This window comes from Heteronotia binoei, chromosome 3 (genome assembly GCF_032191835.1).
Source record: "Heteronotia binoei isolate CCM8104 ecotype False Entrance Well chromosome 3, APGP_CSIRO_Hbin_v1, whole genome shotgun sequence".
Classification (NCBI taxonomy): Eukaryota; Metazoa; Chordata; class Lepidosauria; order Squamata; family Gekkonidae; genus Heteronotia; species Heteronotia binoei.
In genome coordinates this window covers 3,790,542-3,802,581 of record NC_083225.1, presented here as the reverse complement: position 1 = coordinate 3,802,581, position 12,040 = coordinate 3,790,542, and the positions used below count along the sequence as shown (strand labels likewise).

Sequence of the window (12,040 nt, the reverse complement as noted above, 5' to 3'; positions counted from 1 at the left end):
CTCCAAAAGCATAATTTCATTTTTCTCTACACAAATTCCTTCTGCGGTTCTTATGGATTCCACCCCCCCAAAACTTACACTGCTTAGCTTTTATTTACAATACACACTGATTTAACTCATACAGGCATAAAAATTACTCCGATCTGGAAACGTGAACAACCCTATACAAAATTACGAGTGTGGCATGGGGACAGTGATGATCACGCTTGCTCAGAAAACTATGAAGGAAGTGTTTTGGTAAAATAGGAGAGTGCCAATAATTTTAATACAATGCCCTCAAGAACCTGAAGGCAGTGATCCAAAATAAGCAATAGCCCCCACCACCACCACAAAGTGAAGCGAGTGGTATTATGATAACAAAACATCAATAGTACATAGTAGTGTCCTTGCAGTACCATGTTTAAAGCATTTACCATACCTCCCATTCACTAACATGTGTCACTATTAATTACTTAAGAACATAAGAGTAGCCATGTTGGATCAGGCCAGTGGCCCATCCAGTCCAACACTCTGTGTCACATAAGAACACAAGAGAAGCCATGTTGGATCAGGCCAATGGCCCATCCAGTCCAACACTCTGTGTCATACAGTGGCCAAGAAACCCAGGTGCCATCAGGAGGTCCATCCGTGAGGTTAGGACAGTAGAAGCCCTCACACTGTTGCCCCCCAAGCACCAAGAATAAAGAGCATCACGTGCCCCAGACAGAGAGTTCCAACAATACGCTGTGGCTAATAGCCACTGATGGACCTCTGTTCCATGTTTATCCAGTCCCCTCTTGAAGCTGTCTATGCTTGTAGCAACCATCTCCTGTGGCAGTGAATTCTATGTGTTAATCACTTGTGCTGGTCAGCTCCAGCTAGTAGGAGGATCAGGAAGACATCAACGGATTTCCCACATCAAAGCGGAAACCAAGAGCTGTGTGCCATTCTAGTATTTCTGCCTCTGCTTAGTCTCACACGCCATGTTCACACCCTGCCCTGAACCTGCCTCATTGGTGCTAGACAAATCTGTAAGCACCAGAATTTCATCCTAGAGCAATGCCCATTTGTTTTTAAAGACACAACACATTACCAACCAAGCCAGTTGCTCTACATCCGTGGATGTTATAGGGGTTATCATTGCTATAGCGGGAAGCACTATCAACTCTGCCCCAATTTAGAAGTTTTTGAAGGGAAGGACTTCCTATAGCTTTGCAGATCTACAAAAAATCTGGCTGACCAGAAATTATAAGACCAAAAGAAATGAACTTGTACATCCTAGAAATAAATGCCTTTCATTCTTCAATCAGCAATGATAATATCTGTCAGCCTCCACGTCACTCAGTTATCTACACTGCATTCACAACCAGTCAGCAGAGTTTAAATTCTTGTGAAGTGCAGGTATAAATCTTTTGCAGGGCCTTCCTGAACCAATTTATTTGGCCCCTGTTACCCATAGAACCAATCTATCATTTACTGTGGCCATGGATAGCAAACTAAAACATGCATTAGTTGAGTCATTAAAATATGACAGACAAAATTATTATAGAAGGGGCAACGCAGCAGCAAATGTCCAGGAGTTTCTTGTTACCCCTTCAGAAGCACACACTGATGTGAGGGAAGAAGGACAGCAAAGAATTCACATGGCCCTTCTAGGCCTCTCCCTTCCACTGCACTTTCAGGATGCTTACAGTGGTGAGCAAACTCATCCATGACAGATGGCACAACAAGGTCATTTCAGTTATGTCCCTAGCCAGTCCTGAGTGTGAACGCAAGACGTTCAAGTGCTGGGGCCGACAGAGCACAGTAGCCTTGGTCGAGCATACCAATTATTTCACAATAGATCCAGACCACTCTATACATGCCTGTTTCTTAATTCATGATGTATGCTATAATGAATTACATTAAGGAGATCAATAATGGGAAAAAAGGGAAGATGGCTAAACTAAATGATGTTGTACGATACACAGGATAGAGGCATTAGGCTGCAGTTCAGAATACAGATGATGCCTCTAGGATTTTATCGGGCACAATGGATGCATTTAAGAACAGGCATCCATATATTTCTAAATCCTAGGAAATATTTACAGCTTTCTCTCCAAGGAAATGGGCCTTCATATGCTTCTATGGTGCAGATGTCAAGATTCCCTATTGTTGCATGGGAGTCCCCTCCCCATGACTTGTCAATGACCAACACACAAAAGGAGACACATCCAGGAAGGGAGCATGATGCAATGATCGCAGTGTGAATGTTGTATTATGGTTCTGGCAGCATGGTAAAAACTCCCCTGGCATTCCCGCTTACAGCAATCTGAACTTTCTCCAGCAGTTCAGTATGATTTGTGAGGCATTTCAACCTCATTCGTTACTGAAGAAAAGCCCTGGCCAGCTCATGGGGGGGAAATCTCAGTGAATACTGGAGGGGAGAGGAAACATTTTAAAGAATTCCGTAGACTCTTGCAATCTCTCTAGTTTACAGCCAAATAACAGCAAATCCTGCACTTTTTTGGGGGGGGGGGCGGGGGGGGTTTGTACTGGAGAGCCAGTTTGGTGTAGTGGTTAAGTGTGCAGACTCTTATCTGGGAGAACCGGGTTTGATTCCCCACTCCTCCACTTGCACCTGCTAGCATGGCCTTGGGTCAGCCATAGCCCTGGCAGAGGTTGTCCTTGAAAGGGCAGCTGCTGTGAGAGCCCTCTCAGCCCCACCCACCTCACAGGGTGTCTGTTGTGGGGGAGGAAGGTACAGGAGATTGTAAGCCACTCTGAGACTCTTCGGAGTGGAGGGCAGGATATAAATCCAATATCATCTTCTTCTTCTTCTTCTTCTTCTTCTTCTTCTTCTTCTTCTTCTTCTTCTTCTTCTTCTGTGATCAGAATTGTGTATATGTAACGGTATTCTTGCCTGGCTCATTGGAGCCTGTAGGACTGAGCTTGGGGACTTGGGAACAATGGACAGCAGGATCCAAATCCCAGATGCTCTGCTCCAATCACGGCCCCCCTGCATGCTAGCATGGGAACCTTGAGTGTATATAAGTTGGCTCCGTTGGCCCAGTTCAGTAGTCTTGTGCCGAGCTCTGATCACTGCCGCCTCGCCTCTTCCTTGCATTGAACCCACTATCTTATAGGGGGAGAAGGGGGATGAAGTACAGACGAGTTCTCCTAACTGGGTCCAACCTATGATATTGTATCTCAAGCAGCAGTCATTTTGTAGAAAAACAAGTGGTGGAGCTCATCCAGGGATTGTTATGCAGCCGCAATACTATTCAATGGAAAAGGAGGTGGAACTCTCAAAAAGGTTCAGGAGCTGTGCTCCTGTGAGCTCCCACTGAATCTGAGGCCTGATCTCAAGGCTTTAGTGTAGATTGTTAGCTGAAGATCGCCTGCTTTGATGGCTGGTGGCTGGTTGTCTTCAACACATATCTCCCTGTCCCTGTCCCTGTCCCAAAATTAGAATGCCTACATGCCCCGAAGAAACTTGGTGAGACAAATAGAGTCTATAGTACCACTAGTACTTAAGCCCAGAGGTGTTACACTTCTGTCATTGCCAGCCAAAACACATGGCACATATCCAAACTGCTTGGCACTGAGAACAGCATGGCGGTGGTGGCGGAAAGTGCATATACACACTGTGGCTAATAGCCACTGATGGACCTCTGCTCCATATTTTTATCTAAACCCCTCCTGAAGCTGGCTATGCTTGTAGCCGCCGCCACTTCCTGTGGCAGTGAATTCCACATGTTAATCACCCTTTGGGTGAAGAAGTACCTCCTTTTATCCGTTCTAACCCGACTGCTCAGCAATTTCATTGAATGCCCATGAGTTCTTGTATTGTGAGAAAGGGAGAAAAGTACTTCTTTCTCTACTTTCTCCATCCCATGCATAATCTATCATGTCACCACGCAGTCGACGTTTCTCCAAGCTAAAAAGTCCCAAGCATTTCAACCTTTCTTCATAGGGAAAGTGTTCCAGCCCTTTAATCATTCTAGTTGCCCTTTTCTGGACTTTCTCCAATGCTATAATATCCTTTTTGAGGTGCGGCGACCAGAACTGCACACAGTACTCCAAATGAGACCGCACCATCGATTTATACAGGGGCATTATGATACTGGCTGATTTGTTTTCAATTCCCTTCCTAATAATTCCCAGCATGGCGTTGGCCTTTTTTATTGCAAACGCACACTGTCTTGACATTTTCAGTGAGTTATCTACCACGACCCCAAGATCTCTCTCTTGATCAGTCTCTGCCAGTTCACACCCCATCAACTTGTATTTGCAGCTGGGATTCTTGGCCCCAATGTGCATTACTTTGCACTTGGCCACATTGGACCTCATCTGCCACGTTGACACCCACTCACCCAGCCTCAACAAATCCCTTTGTTGTTCCTCACAATCCTCTCTGGTTCTTATCACCCTGAACAATTTAGTGTCATCCGCAAACTTGGCCACTTCACTGCTTACTCTCAACTCCAAATCATTTATGAACAAGTTAATGAGCATGGGACCCAGTACTGAGCCCTGCGGCACTCCACTGCTTACTGTCCTCCGCTGCGAAGATGCCCATTTATACTCACTCTCTGCTTCCTATTACTCAGCCAGTTTTTGATCCACAAGAGGACCTGTCCTTTTACTCCATGACTCTCAAGCTTACTAAGGAGCCTTTGATGAGGAACTTTATCAAAAGCTTTCTGGAAGTCAAGGTAAACAATATCTATCGGGTCTCCTTTGTCCACATGTTTGTTCACCCCCTCAAAGAAATGTAACAGGTTAGTGAGGCAAGATCTTTGTCCATCAGTTGTAGAACCTCCTCTCTTGTCACCTCAATCTGGCTCAGGTCCTTCAACACCCCTTCCAATAGAAGTGGTTCCAGACCAGGCAAACACTTCTCATCTTCCACAGTGAAGATGGAGGCAAAAAATTCATGTAGCTTCTCAGCCATTTCCCTATCCTCTTTCAGTAATCCTTTGGCCCTTTGGTCATCCAAGGGCCCCACTGCCTCCCTGGCTGGTTTCCTGCTTCTAATATATTTGAAGAAATTTTTATTGTTGGTCTTTATGTTTTTTACAATATGCTCCTCATAGTCCCTTTTTGCCTGCCTGATCACAGTCTTGCATTTGATTTGCCATTGCCTGTGTTCCCTTTTATTAATTTCACTTGGACTAGCTTTCCACTGCTTAAAGGAGTCCTTCTTACCTTTTACAGCTGCCATTACTTTGTTTGTTACCATGCAGTCCTTCTCTTATACCTGTTTGTACCTTTCTTAACTTGTGGTATATATTTTATCTGAGCTTCTAGGATTGTATCTCAGAAGTGGCTTGGCATTCCTTGCCTCTGCATAGTGACTCTGGGCATCCTTCATGGACTTTCATCCAATTACTAACCTAGACCATGCAGGTTAAGGCATGTATGTCCAGAACCTACCAATTTTGGAAAACTAGTGGGTAGAACCAGAACATCCACAGAATTTAGGTCAGCAGGAATTTGGATACAAATGACTTAAAAAGGCTTTTCCACAGTAGAAAGCTGCCTCAACAAGAAAGTAGGGACTTAACTCCTTTCTTGTCATAAGCCTATCGTAGCTCCCTTCCCATGTCTACCTGCCTGTTAACTTCCATACTATCCCCAAATCTTCCTAGACATATTCTGCTGTGCTCATATTCCATATGCAGTGATTGCAACCAAGGAGGAAAGGTTGATTCAGTAACATGGGACAGAAAAGGCCCTGGAAGCTGATGGGCCAGGTAGAAGACTCTGAGGCTCATAATTATCTGGCTCTGGTTCATATGCTCAGCAGCACTGAACTAACCCTGCTGTCTTTTAGTCACCTGAGAGCTGGTAGAAAAAAATGCAATCATCTGAGTTAGGAAGGACCTCCAGGGTCATTTAGTCCCAACCACCTGCACAATGCAGGGAATTCACAAATACCTCCCCTCAGACCCCCAGTTACCCCTGCTCCATGCCCACAACATGGGGGGGGGGGAGATCTCAAGGATCTCTGGCCAAACTGACTGGGAGAAAATTGCTTCCTGACCCCAAAGTAGGCAGGTAAGAAAAGATCATGAGAACTAAGCACTGATGCAACCCTTCCTGCCCTTCTCATGATCTGCCTAATTCACAGAATCAGCATTGCTGATTCATGGCCATTTAGCCTCTGTTTTTCAAACAAGGAGATCCCACCACCTCCCGAGGAAGCCTGTTCCACTGAGGAACCACTCTAACTACCAGGAAGTTCTTAATGTTTAGCTGAAAAACTCTTTTGATTTATTTTCAACCTATTGGTCTGACCTTCTGGGGACTTTTTTCATTATTGTTATTTGTTCTGGTTTGAAAGTTCTTGGAGACTGGGGGGGGGGGAGTACTTGTTTGAAGAACATAGGGATCTCAGATGCGGGGGGGGGGGGGGCAGAGTTTGGAGAACATAGGGACCTCAGCAGGGCCATTATGTGACTGAGTCCATTCTCCAAAGCATGTACAGGGAATTCCAGTTGCAATTCCAAGAGATCTCCAAGCCCCTCATCTGGAGGTGGGTAACCCCAAGTGGAAAACTATACATGCATAGAAAGCTAGCACAGTCAAACATCATCTTTTTTTTGCAATAAAAGTGTAGAAGCTGAAGTTAAAATGACATGGCCAGATACTGAAATTGCAGGTAGAAGGCTGCCTCACTGAGGAAAAGATTTGTGAACCTTTGCCTAGACAGTCTTGTGACTGGCTGTAAAAACAATCAGAATGACTGGTGACTGTGGCAATAGCAACCCATCTCCTCAATACTAAAAAATAAAAATAAAATCTGGTCCTTGTCAAGCAATGTGCATCTTTCCTTTGATAATATAAGGCTAACAGTATAATGCTAACTGGATGTATCTATGAAGCTCTATGAATGTTACTAACCAGGGGTCAAGCTGGGCACATCAAAGCCGAAAATATCTAGGGGGTAGTTCGCGCCTCCTTTGCCTCTCTCGCTTTTACCAACAAATGCAGGAATTCGCCTTTGAAGATAAGCGCCTCCAGGGACAGGTTCCCAGGCCTGATCCCAAGGAAGGAAACCACAGGGGAGATAAGGAATGCTCGTGTGAAGATTCACATGTGAATACAGCATTGTTTAGAGAATGTAGCTTTGTTTAGAAAACCCTTTGATGTGCCACCTTTAAGTATGCCTTTCACTGTTACTATGTATCAGTTCCAATCCTCAGCTCAATCTTGGATTATCAATAAATCATACTTTGTTTCAAATCAAGGACTGATTTCTTTGAGATCTAACTGCTTGACATTCCTAAGAGATAGCACAGGTCTTCCTGATTTAATTATCAAATTAAAATGCAGTCACTTAGGCAATTCTATTCATTTCCCACTCTTCCCCCAAAACATGACAAGTAGATCAACAAAAACAGTTAAATACAGAACTCCCTGATAGAATTAGGCTGGCCAACCCAGAAGGCTACAGCCAATGCCCCAGAGTTTGAATCTGGGTCTGCTGCACCTATATATTCTACAAGATAAGGGAAATATTCTGGCCCTGCCTCTTCCCTCCTCCTGTTCATTCCCTCTAACCTTTGTCAATTTCACACTCTGATATATTTCCCTCCTTTCCTACCCAGGGCTACATCATGATCAGGCCAAATCCTCCATCACCCAGCTCTTCTTCCAAGACTTGCACTCAGTCTGTTTCCTTCTTACAGACCCTACTTTCTATTGCTCCATACCAGACATGGGGAAGGTGGATGCAGATTCCTTTATCATCAAAAGGGTATTTTGTTGAATGCGCAGGGCTTTTTCTGAGCAGGAAAGCACAGCAACGCAGTTCCGGCTGGCTTGGTGTCGGGGGGGGGGGGGGGTGTGTGGCCTAATATGATAATGAATTCCTGCTGGGCTTTTCCTAGGGGAAAAAAAGCCCTGGTTATTTATTTATTTATTTATTTTATTCGATTTATATCCCGCCCTACCCCACCAAGGTGGGCTCAGGGTGGCTTACAACAGTAAACGTTATGCACGTTCTACCAGTAAAGGCTATTATTCTTCTCCTGCAAAGTGACCCCCCTTCTTTGTTCTCCCTAGCCCATCAAAGTAAATAAATCTGAGCCAATGAGCAAAGAACCTTCTCCCTCTTTCTGATATGTTGAATTGTTTGCTTACATACCACTTTCCTTCCCAGTGGGGACTCAAAATGACTTACAAAGAAACAGAAAGCATAATATAATTCAGACAACAACAACAAAATATACACTAGATTCAACTCCTGAGCTGGTGCTAGACTCAATGCGCCACCTCTCTCAGGACCACAGGCTGAAAGCCATGAGCTAAGAACTAAGAGTGAAGGACCCTACATTTGAACTGTGACCTTACTGTATGGGCTGAAAACCTCCCGTTGAAGGAACTTACTGAAAAGGAAGGGAAGGAGAGGAAAGGAATGTGATGGAGAGGAGAGGAAAGGAAAGGGGAGGGGAGGAACACAATGGAGAGGAGAGGAAAAGGGAAGGGAAGGAGAGGACAGGAAAGGAGGGGAGAGGAAAGGAAAGGAAAGGGAAGGGAAGAAGAGAAATGGAAAGAAAATGGAGAGGAAAGCAGAGGAGGGAGAGCAGAGGGGAAGGGAGGAAAGGAGAGGAATAGGATAGAGAGGAAAGGAAAAGGGAAGGAGAGGAGAAACAGGAGAGGAGAGGAAAGGAGAGGAGAGGAAAGGAGAGGAAAGGAAAGGAAAGGAAAGGAAAGGAAAGGAAAGGAAAGGAAAGGAAAGGAAATGGAGAGGAAAGAAGAGGAAGGGGAGGGGAGGAAAAGAAAGGGGGAAGGGAGGGAATGGAAGATTGAAGGACCCTTTGGCACTCACCCTTCAATTTGTATCAGTGACAACACCCAGGCTTAATTACCTGCAACACAGAGGGAACAGAGTTTCTGCTTGGATCTTATACAAATGGCAGGGATGATCCCAAAAATCTCCCCTCCTAGAAAAGCCTTTGACACACTTGGGCATGAATATATTGTCTATATGTAGTCTCAAAGATCCCAGAGATGAATCAGGTGTGCACATAAGCACTCTTTATCATGCAGTAACTGTTCATAATATAAAAGTATCCTGCATTTTCCTACCGCATCCCTCTTATGGGGAGCCAGAGGAGAGGGAAAGCAGAGCTTTGCTGTTTCAGTATGAGACATTATGAAGCTCTTTTAGTTAGCCTTTGGGAATGTAATTAGTTTCATAACAGTTTGTGCTACTTTGTACATAAGGGTTCCTGGGTGTACAGCAAAGATATGCTGTTGACCTTCCTTGGAGTAAGCTGTTCAGCTCTTCAGAGAAGATCTTGAAAGGAAACCTTGGCAAAATGTCTGCTGACTATACAGAACCTTTCATTAGCGAGGTTCACTCTCAAAAGCACAAGGAATCCATGGTGATAATAACAGAACAGTAGCATTGCAATTTGCAACAGAGCTATAGGCTTCCGAGACCATTGACTTAGAAGGATGTAACTCTGTTGAGCATTGCAATGTTGGTGTGTGTACCTCTAAAAAGGAATTAGCATTAATCTGTCCTAGAGAATGTGTTCAACTGCTCTTGAGATATGTTCTTATTTTTGTTGCAAGGATTTCCATTTGATATGACCTTCACACAATACTTCAGCATTGCTCACTGAGCTAAGGGACTCCCTACTCAACCTCTGATGGCTGGTGGTTGCTATATAACAGGCATACCCCTCATCTCCCTGGGTACAGACTGGAGGAAGCTGTCAAGCATGCATATTTCTGTAACATAATGGTTCCTTCAATAGGGAACAGGCCCACCGTCATTTACTGCTCCCCCTTCCTTTACAACCTTTGGGCAAGTAATAAATCCATCTGGCCCAAGGATGTTTATGCTACAGCCTGGTTGTGACTACTCTCACACTGCCTCTCCCCCAGGTTCACACAGACAGTCTTATCTGAGCTGAAAGAAGTGTGAGAAAGGGAGATGTTTTTAATAATCTAAATTCCTTAGTAAAAAAAAAAAGAGAGAGAGAGATAGTATGTAGTAACATTTGAACCCGTGACTCAAGCTGCATCTGTATGGTACCCTTCCAAGTTATCCTATATAGCAACTGTGTAACGCTGTGAATGTCATTACTTTCAAGGCATATGTCCTTGGCAAAGCTTCTGAGTTTCTTAAATAAAGCGACTTTTGATTCAACAACAAAAGTCTGATTATTGGGAAATATTGATGCTTAACAGAAGCACTCTGACAGTTTTGAGTGGAGCCAAGCAAGCAGAAGCAAAACTCGAGGTTCTGAGAGTGGCTGAGAAAGAACGAACCTGGCGTGGGGATCCACCTGATTTTTATGAGAAACTGATGCCACCTGAAATAGTATGGCCTGCTCCCCATTCCATTTCTACCCATTCCTCCAAATCTTGACTTGCTGATTTTACAGAGCACATGGAAGCGGCAGCAAAACATTTAGCAGTAAATCTCACTGAAATATGTAATATGCATGCATGCATAGGTATGGGCAAGGAGACTGGGAGGCCACTAAACTTCTTCCTTCCGCTAACTGTAAAACAGAACGGAGGTTGGAGGTTTTAAAACCTCCTTGGAAGTTTTTAAACAGAGGCTAGATGGATCTGACAGCGATGAGGACCTGTGAATTTGGGGTAGGTATTTGTGGGTTCCCTGCATTGTGCAGGGGGTTGGACTAGATGACCCTGGAGGTCCCTTCCCACTCTTTGATTCTATGAATTATTTAGAGGTCGTTCCTACAAAGGGAATAAGTAAAACAGGACGGGCCCTGACCAGCATAGTCCAGGCTAGCCCAATCATGTTAGATCCTGGAAGATAAGCAAGGTTGGCCCTGGTCCATATTTGGATGTAGGACAACCAAGGAATACCAGGGTTGTGACACAGAGGTAGGAATGGCAAGCCACCTCTGAACATCCCTTGAAAACCCCACTGGCTATGACTTGGTTGTAAAGAAGAAGAGGAGGAGGAAGAGGATGGGGAAAGGGAGGAAGAGGAAGAATGATGGAGGGAGGGAGGATTCCCATTCCCTCTGAAGAGGAGTGCAGGGAGAAAAATGTTTTAAAATGGCCATCAGGCAATGTCATGCCTCTCTAAGAATCACGGGGATTCTGCAATTCCTAGAGTGGATTGCATCACTTCTGAGTTCTCTTCAGAAGATATGTCGCACTGCTGCACACGGCCACCCCACATGTCCCTCCCCCCCCCCAAGCCTCCCCACTGGTTGCCAGGCCAACAAGGTAAGGGTCAACAACAAATGATCTCCATGGCTACATAATCAGTTTGAAGGTCTTAAAGATTTTAATACTAGATTCAGTACTAAACATCATTTTTTTTTTTTACAGATCTCATGCGTCCAAAGCCAATGATGGTTCCACGAACTATGATTTTGGATCTTAGCAGTCATGAACAAATGAAGCTACCTTACACTACACTGGGCCATTAATCTATTAAAGTCAGCATTGCCTGGTGTGACTAGTTGTGGCTCTCCAGGGTCTGAGGCAAAGACTGTTTGCATCACCTGACCTTTTTAACTGAAGACACTGAGGATTGAACCCAGGACTTTTGAGTAGTCTACCACTCAATGACCTTTGGAAAGAGGTGCCCCTTTTTACCTTGGCCAATCACAGGAGAGTTGTCAATCACATGTCCACTATCTCTGCACACACTATTTGCCAACTGTGGGGTGTGAAATTCCTAGAGATTTGGGGGCGGAGCCTGGGGAGTACATGGCTCGAAGAGAAAAGAGATCTCAGCGGGATATAACACCACAGAGTCCAAAGCATCCCTTTTCTCCACAGGATGTGTTCTCTGTAGTCTGGAGATCAACTCGAGGCTGGCAACCTCACATGGTACATACACAGGGCTTTTTTTGGAGCAGGAACTCCTTTGCATATTAGGCCACACACCCCTGATGTAGTCAATCCTCCAAGAGCTTACAGGGCTCTTAGTAAAGGGCCTACTGTAAACTCCAGGAGGATTGGCTACATCACGGGGATATGGCCTAATATGCAAAGGAGTTCCTGCTAAAAAAAGCGATATGCATACATCTTTGAACTTTTTAAAATATGGATCTTATTGTAGCTCTAA

At 44.6% G+C, this 12,040-nt stretch overlaps 1 protein-coding gene across 1 annotated transcript in view; it reads right to left on the bottom strand.

Annotated features, from left to right (window-relative positions):
- The window catches only part of DACH1 (dachshund family transcription factor 1), a 653,381-nt gene that overhangs the window by 266,753 nt on the left and 374,588 nt on the right, over positions 1 to 12,040 (bottom strand). The gene's annotated exons all lie outside the window — the stretch shown is intronic.